Source organism: Sus scrofa, chromosome 8, assembly GCF_000003025.6.
Source record: "Sus scrofa isolate TJ Tabasco breed Duroc chromosome 8, Sscrofa11.1, whole genome shotgun sequence".
Taxonomy (NCBI): Eukaryota; Metazoa; Chordata; class Mammalia; order Artiodactyla; family Suidae; genus Sus; species Sus scrofa.
The window spans coordinates 104,869,514-104,887,219 of NC_010450.4; the positions used below are offsets into that span (position 1 = coordinate 104,869,514).

General features: G+C 38.9%; 1 protein-coding gene across 3 annotated transcripts in view; it reads left to right on the forward strand.

Annotated features, from left to right (window-relative positions):
* The window catches only part of SEC24D (SEC24 homolog D, COPII coat complex component), a 444,678-nt gene that overhangs the window by 308,791 nt on the left and 118,181 nt on the right, over positions 1–17,706 (forward strand). The window contains exon 1 of one of the 3 annotated variants that reach the window (XM_003482451.4): positions 16,746–17,012. The exons of 1 other annotated variant lie outside the window; for it this stretch is intronic. The gene's annotated coding sequence lies outside the window, so the exon portion shown is untranslated. Of the gene's footprint in view, positions 1–16,745; positions 17,013–17,706 lie in introns of those variants that run through there. One more of the 3 variants, XM_021100701.1, reaches the window with a different exon arrangement.

A 17,706-nucleotide genomic window follows, 5' to 3' on the forward strand; every position in this document is an offset into this window, starting at 1 on the left:
GACTCTGGTGCTGGAATGTTTTCTTGATATTGGTGCTTGCACACATATATATATTAAGAAATCATAAAGCCTTAAGATAGGTGAATTTTATGGCATGTGTTATATCTTCACTTAAAAAATAATTTTAAAATAGCATAGATGTAAAAATGATACAGGCTTCATGTATGTTTCTTAGCCATATATGTCTCTAATACCATGTCACTGGTATTTTCCTGACTATGGTCTTATTATTTTGTATGTTTGCCATAAAATTACTTGTAATCTTTAAGTGGTATTTAATTGTTAATATATTTGAAATTGTTGATACCTTCTGTTGATGTCTTATATTTCAACCATACTATTTTTAATTATGGAAATACTCTCTACAGTTGCTGAGGAACCTGGTCAGATCAAAAATAATGCTAAATTGAAAATATTTTCCATTTTAATTGCATTATATTGAAATATAGTAATATGTCAGCCAAAACATTTTCACAGGTAATTGCTTTTTGTTTCCATTTAGAGTATATTTATTAAATAAATGTTTTATCAGATGAAATTTGTCAAATTATGATTTTTTTAATGTTTTGCCAAATTTAAATTCTTTTCAATTTTATTCTGTTTTGGCACAGAGAATAATTTTCTCTGAACAAAAGTAGGAACACAAAGGACATTCAAGATATTCCAAAGATCTTATCTCATTTCAGAATCAAATGTTGCACCATTTTAACTTTCATTATTTCAGTGCTTGCAAGTAAATTCAATATATTGTATTGCACTTAGATTGATTTACAAAGAACTTCCTTAAGGGCTCATGGGTTTCTAAAATTTGACGATGTGTTGCAAAGAGAGAGGGCATCTACTTCCACACTGAATCTGAATTATTTTTTATTTCAACATCAAATTTGGTTTAAAAAAGTATACAGTTCAGTTACTCTAACTGCATGTATACACAACATATTTATAAAATTTAACAACTATGGCTTCTATTTCAATTGTTAGATCATCACAGTTCTTTTAGTATGCAATTTTGAATTTTATTATGTACCACAACCAATAAGCACATTTCTTCAATGTATATTTCCTAATTTAGTGGAACATTGTTTTTTCCATGTTTTTACAAAGTCATTTACCATATTTTGTGTTCATTTTATTACTGTATAAAGCAAGTAGTTTTATCTCAATGTTGCATGTTTAAACTAAGTTTATAATGTCTTTAACAATAGTGTCAGATGCTTTGTCTTGACAGATGAACTTTAGTTTTACATTGATTCCATGATTTTAATGGGAAAAAAATTGAACCATTTTTAGTTGGCTGGTTTTTATTGTGTAGCACCTGATATGTTTCTATGAGATTCTCATCTTTTAACTATCTGTGAGGTTATTTTGTTAATGCAGCTGATAAATAGCTACTGCTTCACTTTTTGTATGATCATAAGAAAACTAGGAATCTAAAATGAGCAAAATGTAGAAGTAAAATCATTTGATCCAAATGGAAAGTCGCGTTTCACAGGGTGACATGTAAATACTCCTCTGTAGCTGCACATGTTAAATAATGATCTCCAGGAACAAAATCTTAAAATAGCAGTAACTTTTTTTTTTTTTTGCGTTTTAGTGCCACACCCACAGCCTATGGAGATTCCCAGGCTAGGGTTCTGATCAGAGCTACAGCTGCCAGCCTACACCTTAGCTCACAGCCACAGCTCACGGCAATATTGGATCCTCATCCTGCTGAGCAAGGCCAGGGATGGAACCCGCAATCTCATGGTTCCTAGTCAGATTTGTTTCCACTGCACCAAAATGGGAACTTCTTAAAATAGCATTAACTTTTGAAGTGGATACTTTTGGTTTTCATGTGGTCAGCCATTAGGACCCTCTGGTTGGATGGGGAATTTTAACATTTTTTTTTGAAACTTACACCTTCAACATTAGCTTTCTTGAAAAACAGAAACTCAATACTTAATTTTTCACTAAACACTCTTGACTTTTAGCTTATTACTGCCAAAAGAGTTCATTGCAACTTTTAAAGAGATACTGATAAGAAAAGGAAAATTTGAAGATTTTTACTATAGGATACTGACAAGACTGCTGTAGCAAGAGCATTCAGCCCACTTAGGTACACAATATGGTAACCAGTCTCTATTTCCGCACATTTTTCATAGACATCTAATCTGTAATTACCCACATTTCCTAATGGTTCTGCTAATTATCCTCCTGGCAGTGTGTTACATCTTGGAATCTGTGGCATGGGCCATGGCATGATTGGCTAGAACACCAAATAGACTTCTGGGGACAGCTGTTTTAAATACCTCTTCCTCCGCTCTCAGGCCCAGAAGGATTTAACTATTCCTAGCCTCTTGAGTCCAAGCACACATCATTTTATCAGCTAAGACTCCACATATTGTCCTGAACTGCATCTGTTAGTTATGTGGAATTTAGAGAGGTTCTGAAATAGAAAGGTAAGTTCTCTCTAACCAGACAACTCTCTTTATATGTGCTAAGCTGAGAATTCTTTTCCCCGTATTTCAGTCTCCCACTACTTCTAGATGAGACTATGGTAGAAATTGCAAGTACAAAATAAAGGCCCATCAAATTGATTCTCACTTACTTTACTACAATTAATACTGCCTGTTTAAATCAGGAAAAAGAAATCTTAAACTGGATGGTACGAGGGACTAGGCATAAATGGGGATTGTCTCAGGCATAGTGGGGCATGTGGGAACCCTCAAATAGCTTAAATTCACAGTAGAAATAAATTCAATTCAAATTCACAAATATTTATTGAGAACCTATTAAACCCAAGAACTTTTGCTATAAGCTGAAAGGAAAATACAAATAGGAATTGAGCTAATTCTTTCCCCTAGGAAGGATAAGGCATATACAAAGGATTTGTATTCAGAGTAGGATGGTGTGCTATTTCTCAAGAAATAATGAAATGAGACTCTTACATTGAAGAAAATAACTACAGTATTTGTTTCCAATGATAAAAACCTGAGCTTCTGAGTAAAAATGAGAATTTGGAAACACATTTTCACTATTGCGAGCTTGGCAGTTTCACAATATTTAAAGACTTCTGACATGACTGGTAATATGATATTACTATGAACAAATGTGATAATGAAATGTATCAACATTTCAAGGACTTGCATAACTCCGTGAATCAATATCTTCTAAATGACAAATGAGCAAGCAATGTTACAAAAATCACATGTGGGTAGAAAATGGCCATTCAAATTGCAAGATAGACAAATGGATTTTAATATATCCATTTTTAATGTATTTTAAAAAGTTTGAAAAATATATTGATATGATCTCAGATTCCACATTATAACTATACTTTAAGAAGCAACCACTTGAAAGTTCTGGTATATATCCAGAAAAGAAAGAATATCCACAATTTTCTGAAAAGGCTATTAAATATATCCTCCTTTTTTTCAACTGCCTATCTGTATAAGGCTTGATTTTCTTCCTGTCCTTCAACCAAAACAGCTAATCACAACAGACTGAATGCAAAAGTGATAATGATACTCCAGTTGTCTTCTATTAAGCGAGGCATTAAAGGTTTTGCAAAAATATAAAACAATGTTACTTTTTTCACTAAATTTTTCTGTTATAGAAAATATTTTTCATTAAAATATTATTTACGTTGACATGTAATGGCTTTATTGCAATTTCGAAAGGAATTTATACATAAAGATTGTGTTCAGTAGTACAACTGTATATGATTTCATTTTTTAAATAAAGTTTGCTTTTCATTTACTTATGTATTTAAAATATTTCTTTTTAGAGTCTCTCCTGGGGCATATGGAAGTTCCCAGGGCTAGGGGTCAAATCAGAGCTGCAGCTGCTCGGCCTATGCCTATGGCACAGCAACATGGATCCAAGCCACACCTGGGACCTATGTCACACTTGCGGCAATGCCAGATCCTTAACCCACTGAGCGAGGCCAGCGATCAAACCCGCATTCTCGTGGATACTATTCTGGTTCTTAACCCACTGAGGCACAATGGAAACTCCAACTATATCTAATTTCATGACACTAGGGCTATTGGGAAAGCAGAGGAAAGAAAGATTATGGCAGAAATGAACAGGCAAGTTTGTACAAAAGACCTGGTATTCCAGTTTAGACTCTGAAAAGTGGGATTTTAAGAGGAACTCTTTTCAAAAGGATGAAAAGTCATATGTAAAGGCTTAGAAAGAGGAAAGCACCTGATATTCTCAGGCGATAATGAGTTCAGTTGGCTGAAATGTAAGGAAGGCACCATTCTTTCCTGCTTCTCTTTTTACCTCTCTAACTTTTTTCTCTCCACCACCCCCTGCCTCTCTCTGGCTTTTCTTTCTCTCTCACTTTATAAATATTGATACTTCAGTCAATTTGTCCTTGGATCTCTCTTCTCACTCTGTATGAGTATCCCTCACCAATCACCTCCATCCTCAAGACTGGAACTTCACTTCTTGGCTGCCAAATTCCAGAAGTTTAACCTACCTTTCTTCCTGAGCTCCAGAATTATATGCTCTGAACTTCTTGCAAGAAACAAACATGAAGCAGAGTAAACACCCAGAAACCACTCCCTCTCATATATCCCCTTCCTTGGTGCACCCCACTCTCCGCCCCCCGCCCCCCACCATATTCAGGAATAACTCAGGTCAAAAACAGCGAAGTCGCCTTACTCTTCACTCTCACCTTCCTCCCCTGTAATTCATGCAATTTCATCCCCTTCCATTACCACTGTTCCTTGTTTTTCTTTTCTATACTATTACATCATTTCCTTAGTTCTTTTCTGCCACTAGCCTCACAATCTTCTATTTCGTCCTCCATGTTGCTGCCAAAGCCAATAGTACAGAAACAACAAATCTAATCGTGTTTCCCTGTTTTGAAACCCTTCGATGCCCCCACTCCAGAAATCCCTAACACTTCAGCAGAACATAGAATGCTCTCCAGGAGTTCCCATTGTGGCCCAGGGGAAACAAATCTTGCTAGTATCCATGAGGATGCAGGTTTGATCCCTGGCTTTGCTCAGTGGGTCAGGGACCAGGCATTGCCATGAGCTGCGGTGTAGGTCGCAGAAGTGGCTTGGATCCTAAGTGGCTGTGGCTGTGGTGTAGACTGGCAGCTGTAGCTCCAATTCAGCCCCTACGTTGAGAACTTCCATATGCTTCAGGTGTGGCCCTTTAAAAAGCAAAAATAAAAAATAAATAAAAGAATGCCATCCATTACCTGACTCTTGATTACTTATCCAAACTTACTGCTTGGCAGGTACCCTCCTCAGCCTGTGACAAATATGTTTCTTGAACCTGCCCTAGTAAAGAGCTTGTAGTTCTCAAAACATCTGCAGGTTGTTTTACTTTTCCATGCCCTTGCTCAGGTAGTTTTTTTTGGTTTGGTCTTTTTAGGGCCATGCCCACGGCATATGGAAGTTCCCAGGGTAGGGGATCAAATTGGAGCTGCAGTTGCCAGCCACAGTCACAGCCACAGCCAAAGCAATGCCAGATCCAAGCTGTATCTGAGACCTGTGCCACAGCTTGTGGCAATGCCAGATTCTTAACCCACTGAGCAAACTAGGGGTCAAACCCACATCCTCATGGGTATTAGTTGATTCTTAACCTGCTGAGCCACAATGGGAACTCCCATGTTCAGGTGCTTTCTCATCCAAGAATGCCCTTAGCTCCTCCATCAACAAAGAATGCAGTTCATCTTTCATGATTATTCAGGAGATCCAATTCTTCTAAGAATCTTTCTCTTCACACTGGTTTAAATAATATATTTATTTTCCTCTTTTAATAACATTTAAAAAGTGATTATTAGCATGTAAAATCTGTTTCAGAAACTATTCTTAATTGATTTACCCTCTTCACAGCACAAAATACTACTGCACGAAGCATTTTGCAAAGGCTCACATTGTTTAAATAATAAGCTAAGAAATTTTAAATATCTAGCAGGAAGTATCCAAATTGGTATTTCTTCTAACATTCTGACATATAAATGGGCAAACAAAGAACCAAGATATATAAAACACATGTCCAAAAGCTATGTGTGTATTATGTCCTTTAAAATTTTGTTTCACAAATGATTTTTCATTTCTGGGATTCCTTGAATATTTTGCAAATTTTTGATAGATTTGACAGTCTCCTATACCACAGAACATATTTTGTTTTGAGACATCTTTTCCTCAAATTGAGCCACATTTCTAGTCTTTCATATTAACATAGCTGATTATTTCACAGCTCATTTTTAAAAGGATTAAAATTCTTAAGCAGCAATGTCATAGCTGTATTTGCCACCTCCTGAATTCAAGTGATATCAGAGATACAAATAAGTCTGTCAGAGACTTGCTTCATTATTGGGCTCAAGTCCCCCAAATCAGTGAGCCCTTACAGTTTTCTGTGAAAAAGACAGGAACTTGGAAAGAGTGTTTTATGAATTAAATTTGAAGAAACAAAACATGCTCAGTTTTACACAATGCCTTCAGTATATGATTCACCTACACCCAATATTACATATGAACCCCTAATGATCTGAACTCTAGAACGTAGGGGGCTTCCAATTTTAGTACTAAAAAGTAATATATAAGAAGAATTTTGTCAAAGAAAATATTTAAATTGTGGCACCAGCAAGGATGCTCTCATACTCAAAGTCTCATTGTGCTTTGTTTTCTTGCTCTGAAAGGCGGAATGCTAGCACAATGTCCTTATCAATGTTATCTAGAGGCCATGTCAATTTGAAAATTGCCAAAACAGAACTAGAAATAACTGGTTTAAGACAAAAAAAATTCAACTGAATAAAATTTAAAGATTTTTTTGGCCTTATTCAGCAATTCATGAATCAGGAAGCATCCAATATGGCAGATAGAATGGAGCTCTGAGGAGCTATAGGAAATGAAAGCATTTTAAAGGCAGAAGGGAATGGGAGCAAGAACCTTATAGGCAAAAATAGATTGGTTAGTTTCAGATTCTTCTCTTTTAGGGGATTGCAGGGGTTTATCAGAAAGATTACCTAACTACTGCTGACTAGGTGACTCCTAATTGAGTGATTTAAACTTACATGTCTAGAAGAGCTCAAACTGGAATTAAGGTTTGGTGACATGGGGCTTAGCATGAGTGATTCCATTTTGGGCCTGTTGTCTTATTTTAAAAAACAGGATGGAGATACATATGATTTACTGCAGAGATGGAAAATGTTCACAGCTGTTATGCCTAATTATTTTTGAGGAAGACGTTATCCCAGGTGTAGAAATGATGGGTCATGCATTTACACAGGACTCTAGACTTCAGAATTTATCACACTCATGCTAAGAGCAGAAATAATGATCATTAAAGGCAGGGAAGTGCCACTCACTTGGTAACTTGGGTGACTCAGTGACATGAGATTCTTCATAAATCTCTAAGGGCAGTGATGTTTTTTAGTATCTTGTAAGCACCTGAATCATGGAATCAGGGAACTAGTTCTTTTAATAGGGCTAATAGAGAGAGGCAAGAAATAAGTAAAGGAAGCAAAGCAGTGATGAATCATCAAAGAAAAAAGCCAACACTTGGAGAGAGAATATAGAATATAAAGATTAGGGTCCTTAATGATGAGAATGAGAATAATCATGATTTAATGAAACCAAAGTTTTATGACAGAGGGTTAAGAACTTTGACAAATCAGATTTCCCCCCATTTATATTTTCGATTAAAAGATTCTGTTTCTTTGTAAACTGCATGGTCCATTTAGTGGGCTAAAAAATAGTTTGAAACTATGGTAGGGACAGTAGAGCACCTGGAATTAGTAATATGTTTAAACAAAACAGAAAGCTCAGCCTTAGAAATAGAGGAAAGGAGGCTGTCCCACCTCTATGAGAGAATAGATGGAAGGTGAGCCTATATGAGGGGGAAATTTTGGTTTCCCACTTTCTGCTTCCCGGTTAAAGACACTTGGCACCTGCTTTCTGAAAAGATGAGATCTTAAAGCTGAAATTTGAAAGCAGAACAATTGGCTTTTAAAGCATCATGCTGCAAAAACAGATTTGCCTCTTTCCCTGGACAGCTTGGAAACCATCCATGAAAGCCAAAGCAAGAAGGCTAGAGCCTAGAAAGACAGAAGCTGAGAGCCAAATTCCTAGGAACTCAAGGGCTGTGTATAGTATTGGGTTAAAGTGAGCTATAAATGGATGACTTTCCTTCTCCCTTCCCCAGTATGTGCAGGTGGGTGTGGGAGGCATGCCTATAGGTACACATTCATTTTAATATTTATTTATATTTAGAGATAATTCTTTTTTAAGTTTGCTTCAAAGCATCCTCTTGAACTTCAGCTGTAATTCAAAATTTGCTTAACTCTTAAAATATGCTTTTTAAGGAAAATATAGAAAATGTGAAGAGAGTTTGGAATCATGGAAAAGGCACTGGAGTGCAGATTGAGAGATGTGGGTTCTGGTCCCAGTTTTTCAAAATCCATGTGACTATGACTTTGACTATCTGAACTAGCCTTCCTATCTGGGGAATGAAAGTATTGGATGAACTAGAATGATTTTAAACCTTCTTCCAGCTCTGACATTTGATTATTCTATGAAATCTGGGTTAAGTAGAGAGGCACCTTTATAGAGAACATTAACATCTGGTAGAGGTATATCTAAAGTGTAAGAGGTGAGAGGGACAGAATCAGCTTATGAAATATTGAAATTGCCCCCTCAACAAATGAGTAGCTTGCTTTGTAACAAAGTTAGAACCAAAAGGATCACATTATGGCAGCATGTATTATTTGTCACAAGTGAAAAGAGCTAAAAGTAGCAAAGTCAGAGAAAATATACATAAGATCAGAAGAGGACAAGTGCCAACATGTATGCTGAGCTATCCCTATTAAATCTTCCAAGAGAGATAGATAATGCAAATAAAATTTGGGTATCAAATAATGCAATTACAATACAATAATAAGTCCAGTGAGAAGCAAACATGCTTATTAGAAGAGTATTTTGGTGAAAGTACTTTTGTATATTTACATGGCTTGACTACTTACCAGCTCTGTGTACTGGGTAAGTTAATTATGTACTCGTAGAAAATTTGAAAAGTATAGAAAAATATCAAAGAATGAAAAAAAGCCTCATGGAGTTCCGGTCATGGCGCAGTGGTTAACGAGTCCAACTAGGAACCATGAGGTTGCGGGTTGGGTCCCTGCCCCTGCTCAGTGGGTTAAGGATCCGGCGTTGCCATGAGCTGTGGTGTAGGTTGCAGACGCGGTTCGGATCCCGCGTTGCTGTGGCTCTGGCATAGGCCGGTGGCTACAGCCCCGATTCTACCCCTAGCCTGGGAACCTCCATATGCCGCAGAAGCGGCCCAAGAAATCGCAAAAAAAAAAAAAAAAAGCCTCAATGCAAGGAATTCTAAATGTATTTATATTTTTCCAAACTTTATACTAAAGGAAAGCAAATCAGAGCAGGTGTTTCTGTATTTGGGATGCTTTTCAGTTTCACCTCAAATAATATTTAAACACGTGTTAAAGCCATTTTCTTTAAGAGCACAGCAGACAAAAATGTTCACCATCAAGTTTATTAATCAGCATTATTTTGGAAGTTTCAATGAGTGCAGTTAAAAGTGTTAAATGAAATAATTGTAAAACCAATGGGATTTACAAAAATAGGGCTGGTGGACAAAGTTATACATATTTACAAAACAAATTGTGGTTTAAAAGTAATAAAATTAAAAACAGAATTTGCTAATTTGATAATATATATTTACATATGCATATACATATGCATATGTAAGTCAATAGCTTTTTCCTTACTGGCAACAAATGGACATAGAAATGAGAAAAAGCAAACACACATAAAACAGTAGTGTATGTTTAAGTAAAAAGAAACACACAGGACCTATATTAAAAAAAAAAAAAGAAAGAAAAAGAGGGAGTTCTCATTGTGACTCAGTGGGTTAAGAACCCGAAATAGAGTCTGTGAGGATGTGGGTTTGATCCCTGGCCTCACTCAGTGGGTTAAGGATATGGCTCAGATTTGGGCATTGCTGTGGCTATGATATACAGCTGGCAGCTGCAGTTCTGATTCATCCCCGAGCCTGGGAACTTCCATATGGCACAGGGGCAGATGTAAAAACAAAAAAAGTTTAAGAAAAAAAAATGGAAACCAAAAAAATCTACATTAAGTTATTGAAGGGCCCAAAGGCTAAACAATCTACAGAGCATGTTCTGTGCTAGAAAATCTTACTACCACAAAAGTATCAAGCATGTAGAAACAGTAATAAATTCAATTAGAAATATATAACAGCTTTATTGAGGTATAGTTGAAATACAGTAAACTGCACATATTTAAGTATATAATTTGAGATACACATACATGCAGCTCTAAAACCATCATCATGATCAAGATATGAACATGTCTATCAATCTCAAAAGTAGCCATTTCCCCTTTGTAATCTGCCTATCTCTCTCTCCCCACTCCCCATTTCTAGGCAACTATTGCTCTACTTTCTATCACTATATATTAGTTTGCACTTTTTAAAATTTATGGAAATGGAATCTTATAATATGTGCTCATTTTCATTTGGCTTCTTTCACTCACATAATTATTTTGAGATTTATTCTTTTGTTGCATATAGTTATTCCTTTTTATTGCTGAGTATTTTGTTGTATGGATATAATCACAATTTGTGTCTCTATTCACCTACTCATAGAAATTTGCATTAATTTTGGTTTGAGCCTTCACAGATAAAGCTGTTATGAACTTTTGTGCATGAATTTTTGTATGGACATACATACATTTTTGTTCTTGGAATTTTAAAGTCTCTAGAAGAAGACAAAAAAAATTTGCAATCCTGATTTTAAAGTTTTAGGTTTTTCATTATGGTCTATGTTCCATTTTTATTATTTTTTTAATGTGATGTGTAGAGGGGTACAGATTGAAATTCATTTTTTTTCTGCATGTGGATATAAAATTGTTCCAGTACCATTTGTTGAATAGGCATGTTAGTTTTCCTTTTATACCTTTGCTGAAAATCAACTGTATATACATCTGTATGTATATATACAGAATCTGTTTCCTTAATTTTTTTCTGTTTTGATGCTTATACCACACTGATCTGATTATTATAGCTTTATAATAAGTCTTAAAGTCAGATCGTATAAGACCTCCAACTCTGTTCTTTTTCAAAATTGTTTTAATATAGGTCTTTTTTTTTTTTTTTTTTTTTTTTTTTGCTTTTTAGGGCCACACCCATGGCATATAGAGGTTCCCAGGTTCCCAGGGGAACCTCCATATTAAGGGTTCCCCATTGATTAGGGTCCTAATAGAAGCCACAGCTGCCAGCCTATGCCAGAGCCACAGTAACGCCAGATCTGAGCTGCATATGCCACCTACACCACAGCTCATGTCAATGCTGGATCCCTAACCCACTGAGCAAGGCCAGGTATCAAACCCACAATCTCATGGTTCCTGGTTGGATTCATTTTCACTGTGCCATGATAGGAACTCCTAATATAGGTCTTTCATATTTCCATGTGAATTTTTTATATAGCTAGTCATTTTCTCAAGAAAAATCTTGCTGGTATTTTGATTGGTGTTGCATAGAATCTATAGATGAATTTGGGAAGAATTGACTTCTTAAAAATAATAAGGCTTCCAATTTATCAAATCTAAAGTGAGAAAGAGCCCTGCTCTCCTCACTTCTAAGCAATTGCTCTCAACTTTTTTGTGTGTGGAGGTGAATGGGACTCAGAAGTGCTCCTGGAACCCTCAGGGATCTCCAGAGGGAACAGGCTTCTACTCTCACTCCTGCCACCAACACAGGACCTTTGTGGCCAGGATGAGCTCTCCATGTCTACTCCCCAGCTGGCATAGTGGCAGACTTCCCGGTGCTTCTAAGTCTAGACTGAACTCTTAGATCCAGGGAGAAGGAGGAAGGGAAACCTCCCTCCCAGGTCCAAAAAGGCACCTTAGCTATTGGCCAATAAACAATATCTATTTTGATTAACAATAGAAACATCAGCTCCCTTCACATGAAAACGCCACCCTTATCCAGCAGGGCATGGTTTTATTGCTAGACACCATTAAAACAATAGAATCAGCGAATTGCCCACACATTTTCTCATATGTGGTTAATACAGTCTTATTCATAGTCCCCTTGTTATTCTAGTATATATGCTGATCTATTTGTTTATGGTAGGTTTACTTCGACTAGTACAATTTACAAGTCTTAATTTTTTGAATATACTAATTAAAAAAATATGATCATTAAAAGAGGCCCCTCTTCTACCCAAAATTGGTGGCTCAAACTAGAGTTTATTTTTCTCTTGTATAACAGCTCAGAACTTCATGGAGATATCCAGGACAAGAGCTCCTTTCATTTCATCTCTTGTCATCAACCCTAGAGGACTGCCCTCCTCTAGATGGTTAATTTGACTTGATCACTACCGTGTCTACATCTCGGCTGGAAGAAGGAGAGAAAATCAGGATGAATCAAGATGAATCAAGATGAATCAAGATGAATCAAGATTCTCAAGATGAGCCAAAGAAGCTGCACACATAATTTTGACTCTGGTCAGTGAGTCACAAAACGACAACCAGTTGTGGAGTTCCCGTCATGGCTCAGTGGTTAATGAATCTGACTAGGAACCATGAGGTTGTGGGTTCGATCCCTGGCCTCGCTCTCTGATTAGACCCCTAGCCTGGGAACCTCCATATGCCACGGGTGTGGCCCTGAAAACAACAACAACAAAAAAGACCAAAACGACAACCAGTTGTAAGGAAGGTTGGGCCTGCAGTCTCTGGCCAGGCAATCACACACCAGCAGAAACGCAGAAGAATGGATAGCATGCTGGAAAAATTAGAAGAGTCTGTCACAAATATCGTATTCCAAAATCTAAATTTCTGATATTTTTATTTATAATTAGCAATGAGGAACTGCATTATTTTTCTAGGTAATCAAGTAAGTGGATTTGAGGAGGGAATCAAAGAAAATCATTTCTTTTTTTAATGAGCATATATTCAAGCTCCAATTAGGTTCTTAGTACCATTTATACTTCTTCCCAACTAGTTTAGCAAATTGTCAGATGCTTTCTATTTCTTGATTCACTCTTAATAGCAAAAAATTGGGTTTCAGTCACCTCTTTCATTCACCTATTCTCCTGCTTTCTTTACTTAGATCAAGAAAATCAGTGCAATTAAAAACAGTTATATCTCCTTCGCTTCATCAGTTAGAAAATCTTTCAAATCACCAGGAGTGTGGTATGGGTAAGGGAAGAACTATGAATATGGAAGTATGGCCATGAAGCTGTCACAATTATACTTTCTTCCTACTTGTATAACAGGTTGTAAAGCCACATTTAGTGTTCCTCCTGGTACCTTTACCACCACCAAGAAAACTTACAGGAAACCAAATGATTGAAAGATACATCTCTGGTGCCTAAAATTTCATTGAGACTTTATAAAATAAATGTTTTCTGAACACCAAATTCTTTATGAAGAGAGGTTACCTCCCACACAAGTCAAAAATTATTGGAAAGCAAGTCAGATCATGTCCATGCCTCAGTTCAAATCCTGAAATGGCCCCCTTTTTTAAAATTGGAATAAAAACCAAGCTCTTTTAAAATGGCCTGAAGGACCCTTTACCAGCTGCCTTGTTCTTTACCTCTTGGTCTTCCTCTGCTACAGTTTTCCCCTCATTCCCTCTGCTCCAGCTTGGAGGGGCCTCCTCCCCCCTGGAGTGTGCCAGGTACCCTCCTTCTTAACACGGGGACTTTGGGCTGCTGTCCCTTCTGCCTGGAATTCTCTGCCCCAAGGTGATCTGCATGGCTGCTTCCATGACCTCCTTCGAGGCTTTGTTCAGATCACACCTGGAAAGCAGACACCGATGTGGAATTCGACGTACAAGAGAGTTATGGGGGAAAACATGTGTGAAGAATAGAAGAGAGGGAACAGGAGCTGGAGAGGAAGGCTTCAGGTGCTCCACAGATCAACACCTGCAGAGGTGGAGGAAATGGGAGGATTGGGTAGGTTACACCTCAAATTGCAGGGCAGCTTTGAGGAAGTCTTGGCCAGGGCATTGGGACCCCGAGAAGAAAGATCTCTTCCTAGGGGCATCCCATGTTGGGCAGAAATTCTGGGACTTTTGCCCTCTGCCATACTCAGCCATTGGCTTGGAACTGCTGAAGGCTGTCAGCCCCTTACATTCCTTGGAGCAGTTTATCTTGAAGGGAGATCTGAAAGCCTACCTCAAGGGCTCCACGAGACCTAACTACCCCATGTAATACTATAATCGCTTAATTACCCCATTTAATACTACCCAATGACAATTCAGCATTCCTAGTCCTCCTTATCCTGCTCTATCTTAGTTGATTCCATAGCACTTCGTTTATTTTACATCCTTCAATGTCCTCTAATGCGTTTTGGCCACAGAGTAGGCAGAGTGACATTGGCACTGCTAAACCAGTTGACTCAAGTTTGAATCTGACACTATCATTCACTACTAACTATGTGAGTTTTCTTTATATAACAAGTATTAAGTACCTAGGTTTTTTAATTTGCCCATCCCTAAACTATTCATGAACTTTTAACAACCAGAGCAGTATTGCATCTGACTTTGTATCCACAGCATTTAGAACAGTACCCAGCTTCTAGTGGGTATTTAAATACTTGGGAAGAAAGTCCTTCTCTTTCTATGTAGTCTTTTGCGGAGCTGACTCTCTTCTTTCTTTTCCCATTAAAGTTAGAATGAAAAAAACCACACAGAACATGGAACCCCAGCACATGGACATTCCCTGTGACTTCATCTTCCAATTAGAATATGGTTACCAGGGTGACCAAGTTAATTACATACGGAACATTAGAGGCTACCTCAGATGGAAATGGTTCAGGTCAGACCCAGGAAGCCTGGGAATCCAGGCTGACCCTCTAGTGAAGGTCAGTGACCCAACCACAGGAATAAGGTAAGAAGTTAGTCATTTAAGGGATGGGCACTAGGGGCCAAGAGAAGGGGAGCAGGACTGAAATCAGAAGTCCATATCATTAAGAAAAAGAGATTTGTGATTAGTAATTCCAATCACTGGTGGAATTGTGTGGTTTATTAATGTTTTAGTTATTTGAAAGCTTGACCATAAAGCAGTAACAGAATAAAAAGGCAGAACCCATTAATAGTCAATAACAAATCAGAGTAATACCAAAAAGAAAAAAAAAATTTGAGGTGAAAAGAACTTTGAAATTAGAATCAGAAAAGACATGACCTCCAGCTGACTCTAAGACTAATCAGTCATTTTTATTTCCTGAACTCAGTTTATTAATCTATAGTATAATATATATTATAGTATAATATGTATTAATCTATAATATAATTCTAGGGGCTGAATTCAGTCCTCATGGAATATTGAGTTGAATATCCATCTCTCTAAAATCCCTTCCAGCTTTAAACATTTAGGAACTCAAAAGTGTCTTAGAAGTGGAACCAAAATGTGTTTGTCCTCGTGCCCCTGAGCAAGGGGAGAGAACAAATGTACAAATTCAAACTTAGTGGTTTTACAGGGGCCACAAGCCAACCAAGTCTCATGGTTTTCCTATTTCCAAATGACTGTATTCTCCCCTGCATTGTGACACACTTGCGATAAGAAAACTTTTGTTAGTCCTCTTACAAGCTGTACTGCTTCAACTTGGCCAAAATATTTCCATCATATTGAGAATAGAGAAACAAATTTAGGACAAAATTTTCACTGTGGTTTTTCAAACTTGATCGTTGTTGAAGCTGGATGTAGGCAGGGCACCACACTTTAACATCTTACAAAAGAAAAATGGGGAAAGGGACCATTAGTCTTCACAACACTGGAGCAAAATAAAATGTCTGCAAAACTCCTAGGGCATTTCAGCAGAAACATTATCCCCTGTTAAGTTTTCACCTAGGCATTTCATCAGTAAAGGAATTTGTCAAATGGTTTACTTCCTTGTAGCCCAGAAGAAAGTATATTTTGAAAACAAAACACTAGTCTGATTTTGCTTTTCTAAGTGAGCAAAGCGGTAGCTGTACTAAACCTCGGACTGGCTGAAGGCCTTTAATTCAGCAATGGGTGGGGTGGGTTGTGAGAAACTAGCCAGATGATCCTGACGTTTAAGCCTAGATAGAAAAGTCAAGTTTCAGGTCTCACGTGGGTTGCCTTTCTTTCTCAGCTGTTTCTCACAGTACAGTGAGCTAAACGTTGGGTGCTTATTCATGTAATGATCCCTATTTTGGAGTGGGATCAGCTATCCTACTTCATATACAGCGAATATATAGGCCTTCATGGAAGGAATACACAGAAGTCTAGCAATCCCAGCTTCAATGAAGACATCTCTTCCTATACTTTTCAGTTGGGACATCTTTTCCGCCCTTTTTGCGCCACGTTGATGGCTGCCTCAGGCGTTCCTTCCTTTGTAGTGCATCAAACAAGTACGTCATCAAGTTGTCTGTGTACACGTGCCAGATTCGCCTTTAGCCTGTAATCTCTTTGAAATTCGGAAGCTTGCACCTTCCCGAATCCGCAGTGCAGGACCGGAAATATCCTAGTTACTCAAGGAATGTGTAATGAATGAATAGCTGAACCTGCAACCTGTTGAATGAATGAACCCTCAGTACGAACTCCCTCCTTCCTACTGGGCCCGACGATGAAAATATTGCTCTGATTCAGCAACAGCGTTAAAATCTTTGACCTGTTGCAGGGGAAACAAACAAAACATACAGGAAAGGGCGAATAGAGAGAAAAGGAAGGACGGGCGGCCAATAAGCGTAGGGCGCTTGGCTGCTAGCTCCGCCGAAGGCCCCGCCCCGCCGTGTCAGCGTCTGTGCGCGTGCGCTGGCGGGAGCGCGGCCGCTGGTCCCAGTCCCCGCGCCGGGGGCGCGCTGCCGGGAGAGTGTTTGACGTGGCAGTTCCCAGCCCAGCTGCAACTCGGTGAGCTAGACCAGCCTGTAGGGACACCGGCCCTGGGCAAGGCGCGGCGGGAGCAGTGGCCGCAGCGGGAGCTGGGTTACCAGGGGCAACGGCACTGGGAGCAGAGCGCAGGCTCTCGGAAGTCCGGCGGCGTGCGGGAGCCGAGCAGGTAATATCTCCAGCCTAGCTGCGCTCAAACGGGACCCCCCTTCCCAGGCACAGCTGGAGTGGGGTGCTCTGCCGGGCCTGGGGTAGGGAGTGGCCAGAGGCTGGATGCTCACCTGTGGCAGGGCAGCAGAGGAGACCTACTGTGCTCCTTTAGCCCGTTCGTGCAGTTTAATAATGGGGGTAAGGTGGGGGGGGTGGGCGTGGGCATTTTTTACCCGCGCCCGCCCCCATCTTTGCGTTTGGGGATGCTGGAACTCCCCGGTTAGGGTCCCCATAGCCACAGTAGTCCAGTGTCACTGCCAGCGGTTTTCTTGTCTCTGGATCAACTTAATTTCGTCCTCCTTGGAGGAGAGGAGTATTGGAAATACTGGTAGCAATAATGGCAATTGTATCTCAAGCTTCAGGACGGCCTGATAGTGAAACTGATTTATCCAAATGCAGACTTGGTCCAGGGTGAGAGGTGCACCTTGGCTAATTGACAGTGGACTGGGGGTTGTCCTGAGATTGAAGCTCCCCAGCTTTTGATCCTAGGCCTGCCTGCTCGTGCCAAGTGGCTTTCTGCCATGTTGCTGCTTGAAGCTGAGTCAGGTTTCTGTAACTTGGTGCTGGATGTGAGGAAGTTTGACGTGGCAAACTGGGTGGTTTCGTGAGGAAGCAGATTCCTGCCGGGACCAGTTAAGAGGGACCCGACTGCT